The sequence below is a fragment of the Apteryx rowi genome, unplaced genomic scaffold (assembly GCF_003343035.1).
Source record: "Apteryx rowi isolate R43461 unplaced genomic scaffold, aptRow1 scaffold_267, whole genome shotgun sequence".
Taxonomy (NCBI): Eukaryota; Metazoa; Chordata; class Aves; order Apterygiformes; family Apterygidae; genus Apteryx; species Apteryx rowi.
In genome coordinates, this window is record NW_020449052.1 from 882,614 (window position 1) to 910,002 (window position 27,389).

The following is a 27,389-nucleotide window of genomic DNA, read 5'->3' on the forward strand; positions in this document are numbered from 1 at the left end:
ATCCAAGTTGAATTCTACTTTAGTCAGTGGTTAGTGTCATTAGAAGTGATCAGCTGAGTTGGTGTTTGGTATTTTCACCCTGGTCCAGGATAAAAAAAAAAAAAAAAACAGGAAAAAGAAATTCCTTTATTTTGTCAATAACAAGCCACACTTGACCTCACTGAAAAAGAAACCAAACTTTCAAATGTCTGGAAATTGAAGTGATATTTCAGTAAAGGCTGGTTTAAGTAATAAACTTCATTTTGTAGGACTGTCACTCAGCTCTCTTCAATGAAGAGTAAATGCACTTTAACTAAGCACCTGCTAACATCACAGTGCTTTAACTACCAGCCTAACAGCATAGCGAGACTTCTCCCTGAGCCCYGAGAAGGGGTGCTGTGCTGTCCCATGATGTTCTGGAAAAGGTCAGTCACTCAAGTCTGGATTCCTCCCTCTTGGAGTTGGGCTGAGGAGTTTGTGTTAGAAACATATTTGTCCTAGGCTTCATGATTGCCCAGAGAGAGAAAAAAAATCTCCTTCAGAAGGCGATTCAGGTTGCTGCTGGAGTGAAGGGTCTCCTCTCCACGGACTATAGCAGGAGCCAAGATTGGCAAAACTCCCACCTTAGGCTCTTCAGTTAGGGAGGATTTATTGGAGGTCATCTACACCTTTTGCATTCTAGTCAGTTCCTAYAGAAATTTTGCTGTTAGTGTAACACTGAGTATGCTTCTTGATGCTCCCAGTTGCTCTGAAATCGAATTGTAGAAAAGCAGCTCAGACCATCTTGCTACCTCGCCTCAAGTTCTCAGCAGAGCATAGCTCAAATCACAGAAATTTGTCTCCCTGGCTTTGCATTGAGAATATCCCACTGAATTGTACTGCAGCACAAGAAAGTAAAATATATTACTTTTGGCAAAGTGCCAATGCTGTAATATCAGGAAGAAAAATCTGAGTGCTGTATTGAACTGATCTTCACATCTTTAAGTAAATGAAAATGTAGTACAGTTATACTGACTGAAATCCATTTTATCCTGGACTTGTGAAGACCTACAGTTAAGTTTCTTCCTTTCTTTACTGAAATACCCCTGATCCCAAACTGACCTGTTGTGAATTCAAAGAGGTTCTATACAAACATCATAAACAACAAGGTAAAGCAGTAGTGTTTACCCTCCTATTCAAAAAAAAAGTCATGAAATTCTTTGAAAAATAAAAATGACCTGTGGATTTGCCTTAAGCACAGGAAATGAGTGAAATAAACTGAGTCAAGAATGAGTAGGTTTATGTGATAAAAGGGTTTAAATATCATTGCTGGCAGCTACTAAGGGTATATTTGAAAAGGGGTACTGGGAACACCTCTTCATAGCGCCAAAGCCATCTGCACATCAGGACAGTGGTATTTTATTACACAGCAATGATATGTGCCCCATAAATACTGTAGAGCTGCTAAGTTACAAGAGTGAATGTGAAATTCCAGGGACCCTGAGAAATAGAGTTGTTATTTTTATTTCTTTGTCTAAATGTCCATCCTGTGTAAATAGTTTGTATATGGCTATGTCAGAAAAGAAGTTTTGTTTTTGCATCAAGTTTCTAAGGTTATGACTTAGCAAAATACTTAATTTTAAGGTGCCCAACAATCTCTGAAATAACAATAAAAATCCCACAAGTACACATGCATCTCCCCCCACCCCCAACCCCATTCTGAGTCTCTGTTTCATAGAAGTTATTTACAGTGTTTTCAGTCATTGGTTTTGGGACTGAAATGTGTATAAGTACAGACCATATCCTWAAAAAGGAGGAATCTTATTAAAAAAGAAAAACAGTGCTCCTTACCTTATTCACTGAACACGGCACTGGGCCCTTATTGTAACAGTACTCTTCTAGGCGTGTTGGGTACAAATACAGCGATTACACCCGAACTCATTTTGCAGGCTGAGAAATGCAGTGGATTTCTCGTCTGAAATAGAAGCAGGTGAAATGTCTAAGTCATTTTTTATCTTTATTTTCCTCTGGCACTAATGAAGGGAAAAACTCACATTGAGTTTAGCAACTTTTACAGAAAAATATGAAATATATTGTTGTATTTCTAATATAAAAGCTCCAAAGAAATTATCTGAATCTCTGCTTGTAGTAACCCATAAATAGCTGAATGGCAGGTTGATAATAAACCTGAGAGACTGGACAAAATTCTGCTGGTTCATTTTAATTTGATCTCTACTCCCTCTGTTTTCCTGAAAGTGTATTTAACATCTGAATGAAAAGCTCCCTCACAAGTCTCCACTAACTCTTTCCCCATTGTTCTCAAGGGTCACAACTAATAATAATTACTTCTGAAGAAGAAGTTTTTTCGTATGATGAGTTAAACCTAAAAACAAAACCCAAAGAGTAGTACAATTCCCTCAGGACAGCATTATTCAGTTTTAAATTGCTCCCACTAGAAGACTTCAAATTTTACACATATTCAGAATTGCTTTTATAATAAAAAATAAATGTTCTATAAGTGACAGTGTCAGGGGAATATCAACAGCACTGACATAAGTCTAGTCAATTCTGTGATAGAAGTCAGTTTTCCTTGATATCCTCTTTTTTCCTTTTTCTTTTTTGCACATCTTCCTGAGTCACTGTCACTTCTCAGCTTGACTTTATTTTTCAACATTCATTGTCTGATAGGTGTTATTTTAATTGCATTTTGTTTCTTTAAATATTTGTTCATCTGGAATACAAGTTCACCTCTCCTGATGTGCCATGGCCCATATCAAACACATTCATTGCATTTAATCTGGAATTTTCTCAAAGTCTGTACTCAACCCTGTATGCTTTCAGATGAAGACTTCCATATTTCCTTTTGACATTTGTAACCTGTACTMTTTATCTGTCAACATTTGATGCATATATGAGGTGTTGCTTTGCTAATTACAAAGTATCACTATAAAGATGACATTCTTGCCTAGGAAAAGTACTGTTGCCCAAAGGACATGGAGTACAGCTATTTCAAATATTGTTATTCGTTACTCATTATACCAAATAAAAAAATAATACTGTATAGAACAATTTAAAGCAAATGGGGTGATACAGTGTAGGTGAGAAATGAGGGCTCTAAACATCTAAAAATGCTTTCTCTTGCCTTGAAGAACCTGTATTTTATTTATGTATATGGTATGTGCAGTATCAAAGTGTTACTGCAGTTTGTGATGAAACTCTGACATGTCTGTTGGTACCCATTCTCTTACATTAAACTGCAGACAAAACCTGTATAGGCTAAAATCAATAGCACGGCAATCTTGTCCCAATCCCTTCTGTTGCTGTTTTTAAACAAAGAGAAATGTAAAAATGAAAGCAAAGCCTTAAACGGCAAAAAAGACGTAGCAACGAACAGAGAAGAAATGAATCAGGTGCATTTGGTCTGTTTCTCAGAGAGTTTCCTCTTTAGTTAGGTAAGCGTGGGCACAAATATTTGTAGATTTCCAGATACAAATTTATTTTTTTTTTCAAATTCTAAGTGCATAGGGGAAAAATATATATAAGGATGGTAGGAGGAGAAAAGTGGTGTAAAGCATTCTTCTGGACAAAGTATGTGGCATAGTATTTTTATGAGATTTTAAAGTCTACACCTATCGTAATAGGGAAGTTTGCTTTGAATTATTTACAGGCGCTTTCTCAGATTTAGGACAGGAAAACTAGATGAAGATTTTGTGTTTGCTACTGCTAAAGTTAAATTCTTGCTGCTTTATCCGTGGCTAGGAGTGCTGACTGTGCAGGTTCAAAGACAGCAAAGGCGCACTGGCTCACAAATGTGCCGGGCACTTTGCTCATTTCCTTTCTTTAATTTCTTTACTTTGCGTGGTGGAGAGGGTTACAGCAGATTTTTGGTTCACATAAAAGTGTACAGTGTTAACTAGGTGACATATGGGTGGATGAAACATTACTGATTGTCCACTGCAGCCAGGGAGGCCGAGTTTCCATAGAGATAAGAAGGAAAAGTGCTCCATGCAACCTAATTGGTATGCATCTCCAGATCAGGTTCATTGTGCTTTTGCTAATGACAGGGTTGTCTCAGTAATAAGGATGGTGCACTGGAGAAATTTGCTGCCTTGGTATATTTTTCCCTGGCAGAAAACTACTTAGAGACTGTAGTCAGTAAGAAGAGTGACTGGCAGGCTGAAGGGGCTGCTTAGCAGCATATGGGGGAAGGCTGGCGCTCTGTGCCACATGCATATGGCTGCCATTAAACTCCAGCTTTGCGCTTTGTGTATTTCTGGTCCCATGCCAGTAAGCCCACCTGCTGCAAGAATACTTGTAAAGCACAACTCAAAAGTGATTGAAAAGCTACTAGAATAAACTGTAATAACACAGTGCTTCACAGATGGGACATAATTGCAAGCTAAAGTGTACAGCCTCTGCAGTAATGAAAACACGAGCCATTAAATTAAAATCATAAGGGAAAAAACTATAAAAGTCTGTTGAATTCTTTTTTTTTAGTTTTATTGCAAAACTTCAATTTTCTTGCCCTCATTAATCAAATACCATAAAACTACAGTGCTACTTTGTCTGAGTGAAGATACAGGCAATTAAAATGATGAATGCAGATTAAAATGATGTAACTTTTGTTATTTACTTACTTGGATAACTTAAACCTTGGGCAGTGTTAGGAATGGAAAGCTGACATGAATCTATTACTTTGCAGATTAAGGTACAGTTGTGACTTTGCACTTAGAGTTTTCTTTTAAAAAAGTTGGTTTGCAGGAAAAAAATTCCAGCATAGATTTTGCTTTCTTAATATGCTATTTTTCTCCTTTATATAAAACTAATCTGATTTTTTCTTACAATTTTTCAAAAAAACCCAGACTTTAAAACTGTGTAAACACACAAAACTACTTGAGCAATATCAAAGCAGTTTTAATTAGTGGTAGTGTGATAATAATGAAATCGCTAATCTGACATGTAATTAGTTGTACGGTGTGTATGAGTGTTATGTGAAGTTGAATGGGCTCAGCAGGGCCCTAATACATTCTGGCCTCTCAAGGCGTTCTCTAGTGGAGAGAGGCCTGACAGAGCCATCTTTGTTCTGTTCCTTTTCTGTGGGTGGGCGATGCAAGGAGAAAGAAACATTTGTTTCACAGTAGTCACCGAAGTAAACAGGCTCTAAAAGCCTTTTTCATTTTTAATTATGCATTTCTGCAGCATCCATCATAGCAAAGTCCATAGGACAGGTTTTAAGCAAGCTGCATAACACCTGACTGGTTAAAAAACATATATCTATTTAAGATGATATTTATAAATCTAACAATTGTGTCCGTCTTTACAAGCTAAAGTGTCCCTTTGAAAGGATGAGCACTTTCCTAAATGTGCCATTTATACAGAATTTATGCAGGAGTTGCATTTCATCTAGCAAAGACTTTGGCTAACACTAGAGGTGCTAATGAGCTGTTCGTAAAAGTATGATTCCATCTCTTTGCTCCTCTGGAGTTGGCCTCAAAAAATATCCTCTGAGAAGATAGCATCCATTCATTAGCTGGCTGAGAATACCATAACAATAGCTGATGACTGGCATTTCTTAATATACTACCACTCAAAAGAAATTTGTTTTTCTAAAAGAGTTGCCTAGTGTAAGGTGTATTGGGAGTCTCTGTATTGTAGATTACCACCAGGCTTCCCAAAAGTATAGAAAAATATGTCTGTACCCGACAACTTGGACAATAATTCAGGTAAGTGCAATATGCACAGTTAAAGGAAAGTGTTCGAGTTTATTTGGTTTTGTAGAGGTGATTTCTTTTTCCTTAGTAAGGCCAAGCAAACAGGCATCTTTTCTCTGAATGAGATCAGTTTGTTCTTGAGTAAATAGAACATAGCATGTCTTGCTCACACATGGTAAATTTAAAGCTTGCTTGAGTGATTAGAGTCCAATTATTGCCAAGCAGCAATATCCAGGTGCAGACAAATAAACACTGAAGGCAAAGTGCTTATAATCAGTTGCTGGTTATTATTACTACAAGTCAGGCTCTAATGCTAGTGTTTATTACACAATACAGGTATCTTCTCTGAATCAGATAATTTAATCATTACTCTCCCACTGGTGCTCCAATGCTTGTATTTTATCAACATTTTTAGTAATAAATATTCTTATTAACCTTTTATTATCGTTTTAAGACCACATAGGTTCTTCTCTTCACTTAAGACTGCTTGTCTGATGTGGTGTCTGTACATCTTGACAGAGAGACATACCAGGTAGTGAGAAATTTCTTGGAATAGTTGTCAAACTGAACTCTTCCTGGGTTATTTATTCGTTTACTGCAAGCATTACATGAGATTGTCAGGGTGATCTGAATGGGGAGTTCTCTGTTTAGACATTGCCTTTATCTTCTTTAATGAAGCTCATCAGCAATAGAATTTAGTAACGTCTAGCTTTATATTGTCACTTCTACAAACTCCAACAAATTTTCAAACATTGGCCCCAATATTGTGAACCAGGAATCGATGAGGATCTCTGCAGATAAAAATTCAGTTTGCAAAAATCGGGTAATGCTTCCTCATTTTTATGCTTGTCCTCATTCATGCCAGATTTTACTTGTATATATGAGGCAGCAGCAGTGGCAGCCTCTGGGTTGCAAAAAGGTTAGGGTTTTGTGTTTTTTCTGTCCCAGATTAAAGCCAGGTAAAGTGTGATGACATTGACACAGTGCACTGATACTGCTGGCCCCAAGTAGCTGCCATATTTTAGCTGAAAAAGTCAAAATATTAACAACTGTGTTGTTCACTGAAAATGTGAGGATATAACTCAAATTTTTCACCTGACAGATGTGATTTTTTCATTTTATCAGCTTTTAATTGTTGTTAAAAACCTACTGATGTGTTTTCAAGTCAGTGAAACATAAGCGGGCTTAGTATTTCTCAGACCTTTTCAAACAAAAGTTACCTCATCACTTCCAAAACCTATGTCCCACATCTTTGCTACAAAACATTCTGCCTGCACAGTGAAAGGCAGTCACCACTAGGTGTTAAGCACCCCTTTTTGCTGAGATCATGCCAGTCCTGGCATGTTGTTTGGCATGAATGAGGGTAACTGAATTTGGCAGTTTGTGAGTTTTCCTAGCTGAAAAAACAGTGAAAAACAGGCCTGTGGAAAACAGCAGCTTCATTACAATGAAATACAGAAAAACTATGTAGGAAACTGCAAGTTCYATTATAAGTAATGTGATATCATGTCCATAAGATGTTATTTAGCTTTGGTTAAAAGAAGATGCAAGATAATGTCTGAGTCCGTAAGATGTTTAGCATGCTCTTTTTCTGCAGAAGGTAATGGAAATTGAGAATGCCCAATAGCACTTCACAGGGTAGCAATCATCAGTTACCAGACCAAGCTCATATGTGTGGTTTCTGAGAACCCAGTTAGGCAGGGTAGACATTCAAGACCCAGGTCTGGGTTACTGACCATGTATCCCCATACTGATAAATAGCTTGGCTTAGGGAAGATAATGGGATGGCTTCCCACTGAAAAATGACCGGTCCAAGTAAGCCAGGAAAAGTCACATTTTCTCTTTGTATGAGCTGACAGAGCTGGCCAAAAGTAAGTTTTCCATCCCATGATAATCTTCAAAATTTCAAAAAACTTTCTCATCCTGATTARGATAAAAAGTTGACATTTCATTTTTCTGAAAGCCCATCTATCTTGATCTTATTATGAATTCACTGAATTAAGATGTTTTGTTTCAATAATTTCATATTGTTTCACTCTCACCTGTTGGTTTGGTTATCTTTTAGACATACACATTAAAACAATGTACTATTGTGTTATGTAGAATTCTGCATATGCTACACATGAAATTACATATACTATTAGATGTATTGCATGTTGACATTTCGAGCTGGAATATAAATTCTCTCCCTCTAAAAAGTCAAAAGGGGATGTTCTGACAATTTCAAAATATTTTACAAACAGGTTTTGAAATTGAAAATGCTTCTAAATTTACCTTTTGACACTGATAGCTTTGTTTTAACTGGAGAATTCCCAACCAGCTCTAGCAAGCATGTGCAAGGGACTCTTCCCTTCTGCTGTTTACAGGCATGTACAGGGGTGAATACCCCACATTGGTACAGGGTTGTACAGTCTGAGCATGACAATTTGGGAGAGAAAAGAGAGCACAGAAGTTGAAGTGACTTAGCCCTGGTCACAACAGCAAGGCTTTAGCAGATCTCAGCATACTCTCTAGGGGTACAACTCAAACTTTAACACAACCTATGAGAGTGTTGTCGCTGAAATCCCTGGGACCATGATTTCCTCACTACTCCTGGCACCCATGCCACAGACCCTTAAAAAATAGTCAAACTGTAAAGGAATCAGGAATATAATTTAAAAGAGCCTGAGCAAACAAAGATGGACCTGCAATGGATGTATTCTGCAATTAAGAAATAAGATATATACAAAGCATAATGGGATTTGGGCAATATAATACTTATCTGATGATCATATATAATGTGTTAAGCCCGTGGAAGGCAACCTTTAGCTCATGAAAGTCCACTGAACACATATGTTCAAATACCTTTTTCACCCAGTCTGTGCACACCTGCCAGCTGTGACAGTTTCTGCCTGCATGAATGCTCTAGTCCTCATGTCTTATTTGGAGTTTTACTAGCTCATGTACCAAAAAGTTTAGGCAATATGGTGCTAAAGGCTGAGGAGGGGGTTGTTGTTTCCTGGTAACCAAGTTAGAATATCTCAGAAAATTGAATTTCTTGATAATATAGAGCCAAACAAAACTGTAGAGTGCTTTGAAATTATACTGAACTACTAATATTTTGGAACATGGCTCATGTGTTACTTGAAGAGAGTACAACAGTATCCCTTCTTAAAGAGCTTTTTAACATTTGTTAATTCCTGAACTAAGTTAACAAATTTGTGCCTATGTGCTATCAGTTGCCAGTCTGTAGTTTCCACGCAGCATTTGCTGATTGCTGATTCTTAAACAACAGTGTACTGCTAGGTCATGGACTTCCAGCTGACTCTTGAGGACTGAACTGATTCAGTGTCAGCCCCCATTCCTCTCTAACTTTATTTCTGCATGTGTTTCCATGGGTCTCACTAGCAAGCTTTCAAAAATAAGCTTTTGTGGCCTGAACTTGAAGGAGAAAGAGCTGGCATGAACACTCATCACCTTAAGCAAGGACCACTGAAACAAAACCTCTCTCTGAGGCAAAGGCAGAAGAAGGAGTTTATTAGGATCCCATAAAAGAAGATATTTTTTTCAAAGTTGTGCAAATTATAGAAATAAGATTTGAAGCATCCAAACTGCATCTTTTAACATATTTGCAAATTTTCATTCATTTTGGAAATTTTTGTGGTTGGAGATAACCATATTTTCTATTTGAGCTTTGTGAAAACAGTATCCTTGGGCAAAATAAATAAATAAATAAATAAATAAATGCCTTTTGCTTTTGACAAATGTGGGAGCTGCAAATTACTGGTGGAAAATGAATATTTCCATCTTTGTGTGCACTTGGTGAAAAGCCAACATCTTCCATACAGCTGCAGCAGTGCGGGGCCAGATTAATTCCTGGTGCAATTCAATGGACTTCTGTGAAATGACATCAGTGAGAGTTTAGTCTCTGTGCAATAAAAAAACAGAGTACATAAAATGTTCATATTGGTAAGTGGTTGATTAACTATGGTATGAATAGAAGCTGATGTAATACATATTTCATTGGGGTTAAAAAAGGACAAAAGTAGGTAAAGCAACCAACAGGCTTGTTTTATTTACAGCTGTTTAATTCCTGGTAGTCCTTATTTAACGGTGCATACTTCTATCCCCTCAATATATAGTTAAGTCCACATTTCCCCATTTACTTATAGAGATAGCACAACTATGCTTCAATATTATCCCTGAGTTTGTCTGTAGACTAATAAGTTTTAGACTGTACGGAGCCTATCAACTCATTCCCTGGCTCATTGCATCTCAGCTCAGTTCATCAGTCGACCAGCCAGTGGATGTCTGTAATCCTTGAGCCCATAAATACCACAGAAGGTCAGAGGCTGCACTTAGTGTTACATGGAGGAGGTTGATATCAAGCCCCACCTTACGCACACACCCAGGTTTTCTTTCTGAAGGAACCAAGGCATGTGGGAGAGGGAGCTAGTGCATGCCTGTATCAGGTATCATCTCCCTGTTATAGAGGTCTTTACTGACTGGCTAAGTGTTGTTGGGTTTACCTTTAATTCTGGTCTAATTTAAGGTTCCATGCTTCTTTATGATCTCTAGTCAGTGCAGTAGTGATGAATAAAGTGGTTAAAACCCACCTCTTTGGTTTTCCAGGTCAGGGAAAGAGAAGGGGAAGAGCTCTGTGTTGCACAACTAAGGCATAAGGGAACTCCTGCATGCATTTATCCTTTAATAGATCCTGTAGGGCAACCTTTGCCCACCATATTCTGCAAGTGTGTATGGGAATCAACCAACAGCTGGATCCTACTGAGTTGCTGCAATGGTCTCTCAACATCAGATACATCTGTCATCCTAACAGCTACATAGGAATTCATATGCTACAGCATTCCCAAGAACTTTTTGAAGAGTGGGTGGCCACAAGTGTTTCATTTATACAAAACTCAAAATTTTCTGTGCTCAGATTTTGCATGGTGATATTATATCATCACTTCTAAGTAACCAGCATGTAGAAGTGTGCACCTTTCTTATACAGATGCTATCTTGCCAAGTTTCAGTAAGCCAGTGTGGTTCATGCAGAGTCATAGCATTTGTTTTATCTCAGCCAGTCTGCTTGGAATAAATTAGTTTTACTCTATCTTGTGGAGTTTATAAGAGCAACTACTGAGAGCAAACATCTCTCCTTTTTCTCTTACAGTTCTCAGGACTGTTCTCTGGTCTTTCACTTTTTCTTCTATATAATATAGGATAACTGAAATCAAGAGTACCATTTCTTATTCCAAAAATACCACATTTATTAAACTCTAGACTTTTTTCTCTTTCAGAGTTCCAGTGTTTCTAATTAGAACTGAGTTTATTACTCTAATAGCTTTTATTCATATTAGAATACCAGTAAGACATAGAAAATTAGTTTTACAGTTTTTCTCTTTCAGCATACTTGGAGACTGCGGGTCCACATTACACAGCTCTATGGATCTAATTAAATTCCAGCGTTAACTTACAAAGGCTTTTTAGACCTTTACTTTGTCCCTTGGAAGTGAGTTTACATGTGGAAAATTCATTTCACAAGTCATAATTTTTAGAGTATACCAAAAGGTATTAATAATTATGGTTATTTTATATTAGACCTTAGTGACCTGGCACAGATGGCTTTGATGTTTAATCAGTAGCTATGCTTCACAGCCTTCTTTTCATTAGTGATTAACCCTGACTTATTATAGAACAGAAAAACATAAGAGAGATTCTGAAAGACAGTTTCCTTTGCTATAGCTGTGTTTGCAGTGAAACTGAGCCCCATTTTCAGAGAAATGTATATCCACAGCTGATCATTTTTTATGAGTGATCACACATGGCCTTTCATTCATTATAGCAGTTCATAAATAAAATTGTGGCATTTGTGTACCCAAGTTAGATGCAGCTGGTGTCAAATGGTGTTTATTTAAAATGTTTCATGGGAATATATTTTCATTTTATAATTACAAAGTCGTGTCTTTTTTTTAACTACATAGCATTGAGATTTGTCTCTTTTTGATAAGACACTGGCTATGGTAAAGCATGCAGGTTAAAAGGACATACGATGTATCTAGTATGGATTGATGTCTTCATAGAAAATCATTTTCTCTTCCTTTCCTAGTCAGGTTCTTGCCAACATCAGTCAGAAATAAGAACTTTCTGGTTGCAAAGTCAGGGAGAAAGCCTCCAGAAATTCGTGGATCCTTTCAGATGTTAAAACATATATCCAGCTTTTCCTAACAAAAAAATCTGAAGAATAGAATTTGAAGTACTGTGCTGCTCCCTAGTTACAACAATAGACACTTGCCTTTGGATTTCTTTCTCTGCAGCTCTGGGATTACCTGTGAGAGAAAGAGCCAGGACAAAGATACTTGAAGTATGAAGGGCAGGAGTCAGAGAAAATGGTGATGAAAATACATTTTACAGACTAATATCTAATATCTAATAACATCAAATGTGATGGAAGCAAAGGCAAACAGTTTCAGCAAATAGCCTCAGAGTGTGAAATAATTCTTTAACTTAGAATTCAAAGTTTTAACTCTGGAGATGACATTTCTTGTGTTTCAAGGACTGTTATTTTTTAAAAATTGTTTTCCTATCAAAGATGGTCTCCTGGATCACCAGGGACAAACAACAAAATTCAGTATCAGGAGACTTAATACRTTTCCTTCTAAAAGTTCAATCCCCCTCTCCCCAAATAGTAGGATGAACACGACAACAGAAATTGCTATGTGTGGCTTGGGCAGTCTCTCCATCCAAGAATAAAAATAGATTAAATAACATGTAGGGAATACAGTAAGCATAATTCTCAAAAACTTATTTGCTGAGGGAACATATCACATATCCAGCATAAGATGCACTGGTGCCCATTACTGTACCTCAAACTATTGAACTCTTAAACTACCACCTCGTCTGAGGTCCCTTATCTCTGTAATGTGGTTGAGGGCCAGCATAAACATAATTTATTGTAATTTGCCAACTGTCAGTAGCACCAATCAAGCTTAATCCAAGACATGGTATGAAAACCTCACACCCATCCTTAATCTTTACAAATAAGGGTAACCATAACCTTCAAATTTCTCTTGCAACTGAATAACACCAACCCAGCCTTTCAGCAGCAGAAGAGGTTGGGCAAAAGTATCTCTTCTTCCCTGTTTCCAAAAAAGCTCAGTGGACTGCTTTGATCCTCTATTTATTCAGTCACCCACTGATTACCAAAAAACTCATTCTCTCAGAACATTCAAAATCTACATAAAGATATTAGGAAAACGTAGGTCAAAACAAAAGCAGTAGGCATCTATCTCTCCCTGAGCCCTTCCTGAGCTCTGTTTTGTATCTTCTTACTTAACAAAGACATCTCACAGTTCTTCAGTACATAGCCAAAATTGATATTGAAATTAGAAACAGCAAGTTACAGATGAATTCAGGAAAGGCTTTCATAGGAACTTGCTTCCTTTAGACTATCCCCCACTGTTCAAGGGTATCTTCCTTTAGGCTGCTAAATTGCTTCACTGTTTAATAGGTTCTTTGGACTCGTAGAGGCTGCTTGGTGTCCTAACACCCTGACCAACAAAACATTTCTGATTTTCAATCTGCAGTTGTGCTATCTGTGACTAAAGTCATGTTTGGCCATGCTGACTTACCTAGCTCTGACTTCAAGGCTTGATTGTCTCTGCTCAGTATATTTGGAATGAAACAAAATGCCTTGGAAAGAGCTCCAACTAATCAGCCTTTCTACTTGACGATGCAGGTCAATTGTGAACACATCCTGGTGTTTCTTCACTTTTTCGCCCCATTGAATACTGATCCTAGTTCAAGGTCTCTTTCTGATTTTACAGTCCTCTGTGAGATTGATTCTACCTCTTTGAGCAATCATATTTTCCTCTGCAAAGATGACCTTCATGACAGATCTGGTCCACTAGAATCAAAAGAAAGCTAACAGGAATGGAAAGTGCCAAAAATGAGAACTTGAACTGGATGGTGTACATACTTCTCATGAAATATAAAGAAACATAGGCTTTAACATCTTGAGAATAAAATGCAAAATTCTGATTTTTCAGTTTGGCTTTCATTCATTTCATGTCATTTGATATTGACATAGGTATCCAATGTCTTTTTTTTTTTCCTTAATATACTCGATCTTTTGCATGTGAGGTCATCCTTTTCAGAGATGTGCCTGGAAAGGCTCCAGATAAAAAACTGAGAAGATGGGTAAGTGTTCTAGCTTTAGAAGGAGTTTAGATTAGGTGTGAGTAAGTATTTCAATCTGTGCTCATACACTGTCTCTCTATGGGCCATAATTATCTAGACAATCCATCATTTAYGTGCAAAGCTCACACAGGTGAGTCAGCCTTGAAAGAAGAGTATCTTTACTTCTCTGGTAATGATTTGATTACGCAGCCAAACACCCAATCCAGGCACAGTGACAGGATCTTACAATATAGCAGTTTAAATGTTTGGGCTAAATAAGATTAGATCTTGCCCCAGGTACCTTAAAAATCAAAATGTTAAAGACAATTTGCCACATCTTGCGGTGTTGCTGGTTTCCTAATACACTAGCAGCTGTCATAAATATGTAATCTTTATAGGTGAAGTTGATACTTTTCCACCACAAAACCCTCCAGCAATGGTGTGTAGCACTTCTGGCATTTCATTTCAGATCTATTTCTCATTGTAAAGAGAGCCCCTTTTTTATTAGTATGTAGTCCTGCATCTAAACAGACAATCATAACTTAAAACAAGTGAAATACACATATGGACTAACCATATGGATGACAGTACCAATTAGTAGAGATTTTGAATTTACTTTTTATATTTTGAGCACAGGGTGAGACCTGCCTTTTTCCAGCAAAAGGCAAATTTGAATGTGAAATGTCATTAGTGCTGTTTTTCACTAATACAATTTCTTTTCTGAATAACAAAAAACACATCAGTGTTATTTTTAATAAAAAAGCCCACCCTTTAATTTACATACATTTAGGGTGAAGTAAATGCAAATGCATTATGTTACCACTGTGCTATTGAATAATGAGCCTATAGGGTTCTAAACGGGAAGGAAAGTTGTTTTTCAAGCCTTGCACCCACTGTTCCCATTACAAAGGAGCCATTGTGATCAGGATACATAAACTGGGTTTGTAACAGTAAAGATCCACCTTCTGGCAGAGCAACTGGGAAATAAAGCACCCCAGTAAGCCGCCACTTCAGCAGGAGAAGCCGAGCTAACGAACTAAGGACAGGTGGAACTGGTCCCTTGGCCTTTCAGTGACATTTACAGCCTCTGTGCAAGGACATGCTCTTTTCTTTCTGTTTCTATTTTCTCCAGTTAATCAGGTGACTTGAAAAGACGCTAGATAAGAGTATTGTTTTCACTGACAACATCCTGATGATACTGTCAGAGGAGATCACAGGAAAATGTTCCCTTTTTGAACCAGTAGAGTCATTAGGGAGAGTACTCATCACTTGAGTGCATCTAGGTTAATTAACACGGAAAATCTGGAACTGGCAGCTATAATTTTTCCGAAGAAAGTACTGCTATTTTTACTCYTGATGCCATAGAATATCTCTTAAAGTACCTCACAGGACCCCATTTCACAGTTCAGTGGTAAAATAATTTTAGAAATATAGCTTTCTGGCTTAAATTAGTGGGATACTATCCATGGAAATTTAATGAAAGTACAAACTGTGAGTTATGTACTGTATGAATGAAATTCATCTCTGTTTGCCAGGACTGATTACACTCCTTCCCATAAATGAGCAAGCACATTTCTCTATTGCAGTGTCACTTTGGAAAAGAGAGAAGTGTCAGGTTGAGATGAATGACTTATCCCTGCAAAGATGTAACGAATTGTCATATGTCTGTTTCTGTTTGCTATGGTACATTATGGCATATAGAGAAGCCAAAAACCCTCCAGCATGAGACAAACACAGAATGCTGTTTTTGGATTAACACCAAAGCACACACAGAGGATGCCTTTTTAGGAAAATAGGGACATGGTGTAGTTTTAACTCACCCGATATTCAATGAGAGCTTACAAACTCTAACAGTATTCATGATTTTTAAAAAGCCTCGGACAATGAAATGAAGTTGCTTGAGTTTGCTGAATACTTATTCCACTAATAATTCTTTTACTACTTTTACTGTGGTCTCTGTTCTCTAATGAGCTGTAGAAAAGGACTGTTCATTTTTGCTGCCTAACTATCTTTTTTTCCAGAATTATTTGGGGCCAGGAATACCCTGTGGTGTTTACCTATCCCTGATAAGATAGACATGCTCAACAGGCACAGTCGAGTGGTAGATTTGGTAGACCTTGGAATGTCTCTGGGGCCCACTACCATTACCGGGACCCAAGTGCAAAATAGTTATCTGTTAGTTCGGATTGTGAAAAGAGTTTGGCTGTAGAATATCTATTAAATAATTAATGTAATGCATCTCATGTACTCCTCTCCCCTTCCACTTTGCCTTTTTGCCATGGTAAATTTGTAAAAAATAAAATGACTGAAAATTTTTCTTGGGAACTGTTTTGATTCCATGATATTTAATCGATAATTGGGCTCCAGATTTCCTGTTTTATTTTAGCTGCTTCTTATAGAAAAGTGGATTATTTGACTGGAGAGTCTCCTGTAAGCAGCTCCCCCATATAATTTATGAAAGCTTTGACCCATTTCACCCAAATTTGACTGAGGAGCTGAAGTCTCCGAGAGATGAAATTCTGTCAAGCTTCCCCAAAACAGACAGTCACGTAAAACAGATATATACTGTAAATCCAGATAAACAGTATTATTAGATATCATAGAGTCTACACAGGACAGACCAAGAGGAATCTAGGCTCTATAAGCCCTCCTGCTCAGAGAACTACTTAATTTTTTAGAAAATTTTGGTTTGGGCCCTTTTCTAAATCCTTGAGAAGATGATGAGCCAATAACTGTTGCAGCAGGGAAAAATATTTCTAGTTTCCAAAGCAAACATTTTAGTAATTGCCGCTCATTTATTTGTATTTTCTAATTTGCTTTACATACTACAGGGAATCTGGYAATTACCCGTAGAATGTACTGTCTGTACCTACCACCTCCCATATACTTTGCTAAAGCTGCCATTCAATGCAGCTCTGATTCAGACTCAAGGGAATAGCCTTGACACAATGCACTGAAGGCAATATTTGCAGAGAAAAGGGATAATCGCTGAACAGCAGCTGACTTTCATGTCTGCATGTCCCATGACCTCTTTTCTCCCTAGACTTGGCATAAAACTTAGTGTAAGTTCTTAGGACTCTGCTATTTCCTCTCGCCTCYTGTCCCCCTTCATGACCCTTTACCCTCGAGCAAAGTTTGGAAGTACTTCTGACATGTTAATCTACTTCACATGGTGACAGCAGTGAAATATCACAGCCTGTTTCTACTAAGGTTTTAGGGAAAGCTAGAGCAATGTCTTTATCTGCTGATATTTGCCAAGATCATCACCTCTGACAGCAGACACTGTATGAAAACTGTACCCAGTAAAACAGACTTAAATAATGAGACTAGATATCTCTTTCTTTTCACTCTTACTTGGCGTTGTTATTCATTCTTACTGATATTTCTTTTATCTCAGGCGCTGCTAGGTTACCTGAAATCCTAGCTTCACATCATTTTAGGAAAAATTTTTAGTACAAACCTATCTTTAGGTCAAACTACCCTTAAAAAATAAGTTTCCTTTGTGATGTCCAGTTGCAGGATATTTCTTCAATTAGACCCCAGTGTGTAAGAAAAAAAAATAGTGAAAGCACCGATATGAAAACATAAACTGCATAAAATACTGGTGACAGAACACCAAAGTCACAACCTGACATCAATCTGTTTTTTTAGAATTATGCTAATAAGATTGTGTTTTATTTATGCAGTGCTATAGATTTGCATGATGTTCTATAGAGAAAATATCTGACAAGTTCCTGCCAGCAGAGTATCTTAGATCAGGCATAATACAGCACTGCACAAGGGATTGCGTATGAGAAGGGGAGCACTATAACAGAAAAAAATAATACAACCCCCTAATTCATTATATAAACACTGTAGTTTTCATTTAGCRTGTTTAAAATGTGGGGACCATGTCTGGAATGCAGCTTGGCTACATCTCTATCTAGTGGATTTGCTTATGTGTTATCCTGATTTTCAGAGGATGAGGACACTTTCAGCCTTTTCGCTACCTCTACCCTTGATGGGAATGATGAATTAGAAGTGTATGCACACTTTTATATATTCCTCACTAGAGAATGCTGGGGGAGGGAAGTTGTGCATGTGTCTTTGTCTGGTCACCAAAAATTTGCAAGCAATCACTGCTGCTGCTTTTGCTTGATACAACGTCAGACTTTTAGAAAATTTCAGCTGATGTATATCAAAAATGTCCATGTCATGGTAAGAGTGCAAGAAGGTTGAACAGGAAGGTTCATGAAGTTATTATGTTTATACCATTATTACATAGAGCAACTGAGCATATCTTGTGTATCAGATCTTCACTGATGTTGTGCATGTTGCATCCAGTCAAAATTACTTTTGTCACTATATCTACTAGGCCAAGACWGTAACTATGCTAAAGCAGTATATAAATGCAGACTTTGCAGACTGTTGCTTACTGTGCATTGTCCATGTTATGAAGCTGTATATTCAAGTCTTATCTACTTTGGTCCTTCATACTTTGTCAAAAGGAAAAAAAGGAAAGTCTAGTAAGTAGATCTTGCTGGGCAATATGTCAGCATATGAGAGAAGGTTAGGGAAGAGGAAAAAGGAAGCATTATCATTGTCTTGATTTTTTCTCTCTAAAAACAAGCAAAAAAATGCAACTAAAAACAAACCCCAGAAAATTTCCAACTAAACCTCAGATATTCACATTGGCAATCCTTCTGAGTGCTGCAGCTGGACTTCCTGGCCAGACAATAACTCCCAAAATGCACAGAAGCAGTCTCCTTGGTTATGGAATTGCTATTGTACATCATAGGAAGTCTCTGGCCACGGTGCAGGAAGGGCCAAGGCATCAACAGTCCAGCTAGTGAGACCAGTCAATAGAGAAGATGGGTCTTACAAGTCATAGTTTCCATGAAAGTTCACAGTGGTGTATTTTAAAGATAAATACATTAAATTTATACTGTAAACATATATATATATTTGTGTGTGTGTTTGGATTTTTAGCCAAATTTAGTTCAGTCTAAAGGCACCTTTTTTAAAAAAATGTGCTTTGATCAAAATTTGGTTGCACTTTAAAACCTTTGACCACCACTTCATTCCTTTTACTTCCAAAACCACCTGTGTGAAATACAGACTTGTTTAGACTGTCCAGCATTTTTTTCAAGTATCTTTCAGCCTGCCAGAAATCAGCATAGAACCATAAATCTTCCCCTGAACAGGGAGTCATACATGGCCTATGAACCAGTTATGCAAGTTCTGTTTTAACAGTTTTCAGGGAACATGTGCACCATACAATTTGTTCATTGTAGTGACTTTTGGGTACTTCAGTAACAGCAGCAATTAAATTTTCCTGTCTTTGCAACACAGATTCTCATTCTGACAATTCTAAGAATAATGAGAATAATTGAAGCATTTTAATTTTTTAATTACATGATTCTAGACATCAATAAAATCTTATGATAATGATACAATATATCTCTAATACAAAAAAAATTGCTTTCAACTACTTACCCACTATAAAAATCACTTTAAATTTATTTATGTATATATTTATGTATTTATAATATTAGGTTATGCTAAAAATAAAATATTATAGAGCCACAGTTAAGTCTATTTTTGTACCATATTTTCAGATTTTTTTTCTAATATGGCCCATTTGTGGCAGAGTTGTAATTTGGTAGATGAAAGCCAGGCCTTGAAATGATCCCCGTAATATTAAGAACCCTATCCTATTTTCGGTTGAAGTTACTGGAAGTTTTTGCTACTGAAGCACAGTCAGAGACCTCATAATTGCATAACTGAAAGAGCCTTATATGTCCTAAATACTGACAGGATACATAGGAGAGATGCTAGCAGAACATAATAATTACGTGTATCAGTTACTGAGTTATGTTATTGAGAGTCATTGGTAGAAACAATATGTACAAAGATTTTCCTAATTATCCCCTCAGTTTGATGATGTATTCAAAGCAGCAACAGAATTTTGCACTTCTATCTCCTTTGCTCTGCTCTGCCAGGGTAAAATGCAGTGGATATATTCTCGATTGGTACCAGTTAGTTCAGCATATTTGACCCACAGTATTTTTATGCCTTCTGCGATGACTAGGGGATGTTTTCTGTTTAATAGCTGAGAATATTTTTTAAGCTTTTTTCTAAAATTTTGTAACAGACTGAATTATTATATGTTTTAAAGTTAATGAGACCATTAGCATTCTCAGTCTGTCCTGAAAGTATGGGCACTTCAAAAGCAAAGGTAACACTTATTATGCCTGCTTCATTGCTTGACTGTGTTGAAACGTAGGAACTCACCTCTAACAAAGGCTAATTCGCTGTAAAGTTCATGCTTTCTCTGATATACATCTTCTAGATACTTCAGATAAAAGTCTTTCCCACAATAAGACCTGAGAGGACTATTCTCTTTCTGAAATGTTGTCAGAAATATTTTACGAACTTTTCTGTTGACTGGAACTCAATTCCCTTTAATTTGTACTGAGCTGTAAGTTTGTTTGGCTGTAAGTTGCCTCTTATTTCTCTCCAAGTTGTCAGCAAATATTGTTTAATTTATTTTATAGTCGTGCAAGAGACCTTGAAACAGCTTTTCTTGAGCTTTTTTATGCCAAAGTTCCCAGAAAAAGCAAGGTGAACATGACAATGTATAGTAGAGATTATTTTCTTAAAACCTGTTCAACAGGTGGAGCTATATGCTGCAAAATAGAGTCCAGAACTGAAAGCTGCAGGATCAGATGTTTGTTGAATCATTTTCAAAGTTACAGAGAACTTCCTGTACCAGACACATGTTTTTTCAAGTTTTAGGAAGTACCTTTCTACAGTTACCCTAGACTGGGATAACAAAAATATGTCTCAAAAAGGGTAGTTGTGGTTTTCAGTGTGTTTTTATTACTGGACAGAAGTCCAGTAAGCTTTGCTCCTCTCTTCTTTAGAAACTTAAGAAGTAATAAAACGGAGCTGGGAGATCTTGGATGTTGCACAGCTGGTATTCAGCATTGTATTAATGGTAAAGTGTAATGCTACATCAAATATTTATTAATCAGTACTCCTTATGACATTTCTTCTTGCTATTAGTGAAAGAAGTTTGGGTGACAGAAAACTGACAAGAGACAATTTAATAAAAGAGAGCAATAGATATAAACTGTACTATGAAGCATCCTTTTCTTTCTATCTTTCATTGCCTATTTTGACCAGTGCCCCTTTAAGGGACGAGAGAAAAAACACTGACTGCAAATGTCAATTCCCTTTTTTCCCTTCCTCCCAAAAGAGGTCCTAGAATGTTTGTTGATATTTCTGGTTCCTTTATAATACACTAAAAATACAGCTTTGGGAAATAAGTGAGCTGTAGTAATATCACTCATTAATTCATATCTATTATTACTGGTACATCATAAGGTGTTTGATTTGCTCATGTCACAGGATGGAGTATGCATAATCTAATGCAGTCCTCACTTTCTATCCCACTTTTACAGAGATAAAGGTATTATTTCTGGAACAGGAGGTACATATTATATGCACGTACTGTGACATTTCAATGTACCTATAAAGCAAAGGGGAGGAACTGATACTCATAGCTGACATGTCAGATGTTTGTTGCCTGTCCTTTGGCAGTGTTGTACCAGTTTCTTCTTACATCTGTTTATAAAAATATACATAAACATTACCAAACCATAAAATGGTGATCACAAAAGGTTTATGTTTTTTCACAACATGAGTATTTCTTTACCATGACCTAGTTGCCATTCTTTAACATTTTAGGAGGCTTTCTTCATCTCACTTATACATATTTCCCTGCACTGATGCAGACTGTGTCAGATTTGCTAGCCTTTCCTYATGCTCATGGAACTTGCAAGATTTTTTGGAAATATATCCTACCCAAAGTGAGCAAGACACAGAACTGTGTCTTATCATTTAATCCTCTTAATTACTTACCTTTATTAGATTAGGTACTTACTTAATCTTCAGAACTGTGTTAGCTGAACATGCCACATTTGGAGTGCTTTACTTACGCTGGGCAAGGAACAAATGGTCTAGATATTGCAATTGTACTACGATGAGCAGTGTTCCTCTTTTCCAAATAAGTTTGGATTTACAGACTTGCACAGCTTATGGATTTTATGTTCTTTTTGGTTTTAATCTTATCATAATGCCAAATAATATTGCTTACGAGAAGGTTCTTCTGGGAAAAGAGCTGCATAAACATTCACAAACCAAAAGTCCAGCTTTAAATTGCCCAAACTTCAGGCAGCAAGTGACAATGACAAGATAGCTGGATGGAGTACTGTAATCAAGTAAGAAGAGATCTTGTATGCRTATAGGTATTTTTGCACTAAAGAAGAACAGTTTCTAGATGCTTCCTTTGAGCTTGGTAGAAAAGTATTGCTATAGAAAAGTATTGCTGTAATAACTGCCACCGGTGAACATTTAGCAACAAACCTTCCTTTAAGCTGACCAGAAATATGACCAAAGCACAATACACCATTGAGGAATTTAGGCTATTTGAATATAGGGCTTTAGGAAATATTGTCTGAATAGCTGTGTGGGTGTGGGTGTCTACAAATGAAGACTAGTGAAAGACAATTAGAAGACAGCATAAAACAGGAAGGAAAGTCCTAGACATAGGCCAGATGGACATAGATAAACATTGAGAGGAGTCTTTTTGGTCTGGGAAGTCATCAAAATTGCACTGAGTCTGTGAGAGAGAAAACTTCCTTCAAGCACTTCATCTCCCCTGACTCAGGAAGACCAGATTTAGAATCTCTGACAAGAAATAGACTTCAAAGAAAGGCTCGAATCAATCTCATGTTCTTCATTTCTGAAACTTTTGTAATATGTTACTGCATTCGGGAGACAGCTGCCCTCAGTTCCCATGTAATGACACATCGTAACTTTATAGTCCAAAAGTTGACTAGGAGTAATTTTTATAGTCCAGCAATGAAATGAGCAACTCCTCTGTTTTGCAAATGTCTTCCTACTTAGTTGGGACATCTGCTAATGTGATTCCTTCTTGGGAATACATGTTTAAACTGATTACCGCTAAGTAAAACAGCTATATGTCTTTGCTAGCATGCTGCTACTGAAGTTTGGCTCACTTTTTGACTGTGATTAAAAGAGTAAAAGAGGATATTATTTGAAGCTGATGAGAATGACAAAGGACAGTAAGTTACAGTTAAAAGGAAATTTATCTTAACACTAGAGAAACAGTGATCTTCCTTTTCCGTCTTCATGTTCTTTGTCAGTCTTTTGGCCATTTTTTCTTTCAAAATAAATGTCATTGTAAGTGTGGTTCTGTTTTAACCAAYAATTTTATATAGTTACCCAGAGCAAAACTGTAGAATTTACTCAGCAGATTTTTCACATTTTTCCTAGGTAATTTATAAGTAAACTGCTGGATATGAACAGGACATTTGCTAACATGATGTCTGGTCTTTGCTTTCTATGCTTCCAAGTTCTTTGAAATGAAGTGCTCACTAAAAAGTTTAAAAATCACAATGAAATTATAGGTTGGGTTGCAAAAATAGAGTGTATGGGTTAATCCTTTAAATATCTAAATTTTTTAAAGATTCTTTTTAGTCAGCTTCTCCTAGAATCTCTCAGTAAAAATAGTAATGATTCAGTGAACAGTGCAACCTGAGACTGCATTTCAGAAACTGAAGCTACTATACTGGCATAAAAATGAACTAATATCAATTCATGCAGGATTGATGGTTGTATGAACAAAACTACAAATTCCTTGTGAATCTGACCCGAAAAAGTGAAATATTTCAGACATGCTGAAGCAAACCATTTTGAAATTTCTGATATTTTCTTTATTTTTTTAATTTGGTTGAAACTGTCATCAGAATTCAAGTTACAAATAAACTTGAGTTCTCAGAAACTGTTCTTTTTTTTTTTTTGATTAAGAAAACTCCCTCAAAAATGGCTAACCCTAATTTGTTTCTATTGCTCTTATGAAAAATGCCATAATTATTTATCTGGAATCTGTTCCATTTCTAGACAAGAACCTGCATTTTGATATAAGAAGTTGGACTGGAAGCCAAGTAAAAGCTAAATAAAAGATAATTCTAAAAAATTAAACTGAAGATCCCACAAAAATTAAAAGAAAGATTAAGAACTTTGCTTATCCTAGATTCTATTGTGGATATTCATCACTTACATTACACTGATAGGGTTTTTTAATTATAATTTCAGAGTAAAGCAAGCATTCATTATAGCACAAAACAGGAGAAAAAATTACTAAGCAACATCACCATCTTTTTATTTATTTTTTTTACMGATTAGCTTAAAAGGTACACCCACCATAATAAGAAAAAGTAGCATGGAGAACACAGTCGAGTTCAAACACGTATGGTATTAATCTCACATAATGAGCATTGCTTCAACTGGCAGGAAAAACTACACTAAATAGATGGTAAGCTACAATTGGCTTCCTAAAAAATCATRGCCCTTGACTTTAATTTGTCCTCTGCATCAGTTTCTTATATTTAATAATGCTTATTATTAGGTCTTCTTGCTGTGCTCTCCTCAGTTCCATTCTACTAATTGGTTTAGAGTGAGTCTGGTGTTCTCTAATACATCCTCTTCTGCTGCAGCTAAGTCTGCTGGAATTGCCACCACCCACTGTCCTCCCAGTGCTGTAACAACTGCACTTATTACACCATATAATATCTCTTTTGTAGTATTTTTCATTAATTCCTCTAAATCCAAAAGATATTCTTGATAAGACCTTGGCATYGATATTCACCTTATCTGACTGATACTTTTATGGTAAAAATAAAATTAGTTAAATCAGTTTTTCATCTCTGTTTATCAGTGTTTCATTTTGTTGGAGCTAGAATATAAGTTTGCAGCTGCATTCACTGCTGTTCATATACCTGGACATGGGTTTTCTATCCATTCATCATGCACATATGGATATGTGTATATGTGTGTTTGTGTATGTGTGCATTGAATAGAATCTTTTTTGTAGGCAATGAATGGATCTCTAAATATGTATTGGTGTGGCCAGATGCAGACAGATATATGTTCACCTGTCTTTGTTGCAAGCTGGCTATATTCCCAGAAGGGTTAGTTAGCTTGGGCATGGTGCCGTGTTACCACAGCTATGTGAGTTGTGGGCTAGAGCTAGTTCATATCCAGATAGCTGAGTGCAAGGGCAAGACCTGGCCAACTTTTATATCTGGACATACCCCAAAATCTTCTCAAAAGCACTGATGTGGGATTCTTCTTTTCCTTCTCATTGTATCATATGCCAGCCTGACAAAATTTCTTGCTACATCTGACTGAATGGTAAGATTTGACTGTCTGCACAGAAAAAAACAAAAATGTAAATTTAAACTTATTCTAATATGAGAAGATCTGAAAGTAGGATAAGTTTCTTCCTGTCTCTTTAACCTGAACCTGTTCCCTTAAAGTTTCCCTTGCTGGCAAATTTCTGGGAGAATAACTGATGCCTGCTCTGAGCTGTGGTTTCCTCCTTGTTCTTCTCACAAGAGTCTGTCTTGCTGCTTCCCCCTTCAGCTATTGCCTGCAGGATTTGTTTGCTGTGTTTACACGCAGTTCACTGCAAGGGATCAGTTTAGCACACCTGGGGAGCTGTGGCTCCTGGCTGATAGTTACTTCCTTTCAGCTGTTTTGGGGAGCAGTCTTGACCAAAGTTAGTGGTAGCGTAAGACAGCAACCATTACCATCACTGCTGAAAATGGGGTGGGATGCCTTGGGCAGTCTCACAGAGCATGGCAGTTTCTTCTCCACCATGGTGTTAATGTAAGRTTTGACTGACTGAGCCCTTGTCCCCTTTCTCTACCTCTCCCCAGTAAACCTACATTGGCACTGGGCTAGGATTTCATAGACAGTAATTACATCTCCACTGAGGTGGAGTCTTTTCTAGCTGAGGAGTTGGAAGCTTTTCATGACATGCTGAATCACTGCTTGTCACACCATGCCCCAAGTTTCTCAGCAGCTGTGCCTGATGCATTGCTCTTGCAAGGGGAGTAGGAACACAGAGGAAGTGACTGGATGGCCTGCAATCTCCAGAACAATTTCTACCAACTTTCCACACTCTTCAAATGATGTTTTAACAACAGAAGATTCAGACTGTTGTTCAGGATGCAAGAAGAGAGCACCTCTAATCATTAGTCTTTCATAGGAACTGAGAAATGTAATGCCCATCTGAAGAAAATGCATGCGTTGGTGGGTTGATCACCCACAGTGTTCACCTTCCTCCTCCTGCAGTACCTTCTGTTGTAGATGTATTTGTGAGGCCCCCAAAGAGCAAATACTCTGCTATTCGTAGCACTAAATTTAACTGGCCAAGTTAGCAACTTAATCATCCTGGTGGCATTATGTAGTCACTGCAGAAAGACCGAGACCAAGACTCCATCAGAGCACTTCAGTTTGGCATCATTTCAGGTATCAGTCTAGGCAAACTAAGGAGACTGGCCCATTACCRTAGCCCTTTAGAGCTCAGTTAAGTGGCTAAACCTGGGTGCTGCAAAAACTTACATCCTCATTAATATTGAATTAGTCTGTGAATGTTTCTCAGAGCTGCTCCTGGCTCTCAGCATATTCAAATGGATATGACAATACTGGTTACACACAGGTTATCCTTTCTAAATTTTCCTTCGTAAGCAGGATGGCTAGAAATTTTCTTATGCTGTGGAAATTTAAATTCCAAGACAATCTAGGATGGATTCAGCTGCCAGGWGTAGACCTCTAATGTTAATTCAGGTGCTTTAATGTGCCTCAAATCAGTCTTAGGCAGTAGTTTGTCAGGTGTAGCTTGATTCCTACAGGTGATCCATGCTCTTGTGGAATGGCATCTGGAGGCCAAGAAGGATTTCACAAGGGGTCTACATTTGGCAACCAAATCTTATCTCCAGAAACTCCAGGAGGAGAAGCTGTGGTTGTGATTTCACACTGTGACATGCCAGTGGCTGTGCAGGATAATTGGGTATTAGAAATCTTCAAGCCTGCATATTACTATGCTTTGTGCTCTCATCAACACCCTTTTTGGAATTAGCAAATAATAAGTTCAACCTGGTGCCTCAGGAATGTAGAGGGAATAGTGCAAAACTAGTCTGTTTGTACCTTAGTATGTGGAACATACTTAGTATGTAGGACTTGATATGAATTACATCACTAACAAAAAAGCAAATGTAACACCATTAAAATGAATAGTACTACTGCCTACTAATGAGTACTAAGAAAAGATACTGTCAGAAAATTATCCATAGCATTTTGCAGGCAGTAAAGGTTTTACTTCCATTTGGAGTTGTTAGAAAGAAGCATCACTGCCTTACACCTACATTCATTGCTTGAGGCCATGAGCAAACAATTTTTGATTGATTCACTTGGAGAGTTATCTGTTGCAATAAAATGTTTGGGTTTTTTTTTCTATTTTTATTTGGAAATAATCTAAAACTGCCACCTTGAAAGGCCTTGGATTTGCTTTAATTAATGTCCATCTATACTGCCTCTCCATYGTGCTCAAAAGTAACTGCTTAAAAGTACGAGCTATCATGGAAACTAGTCAGACAGCATATCTGTTCTTTCTTTTCAATGAATAGAAGTGTCTTTTAAACTTAAACT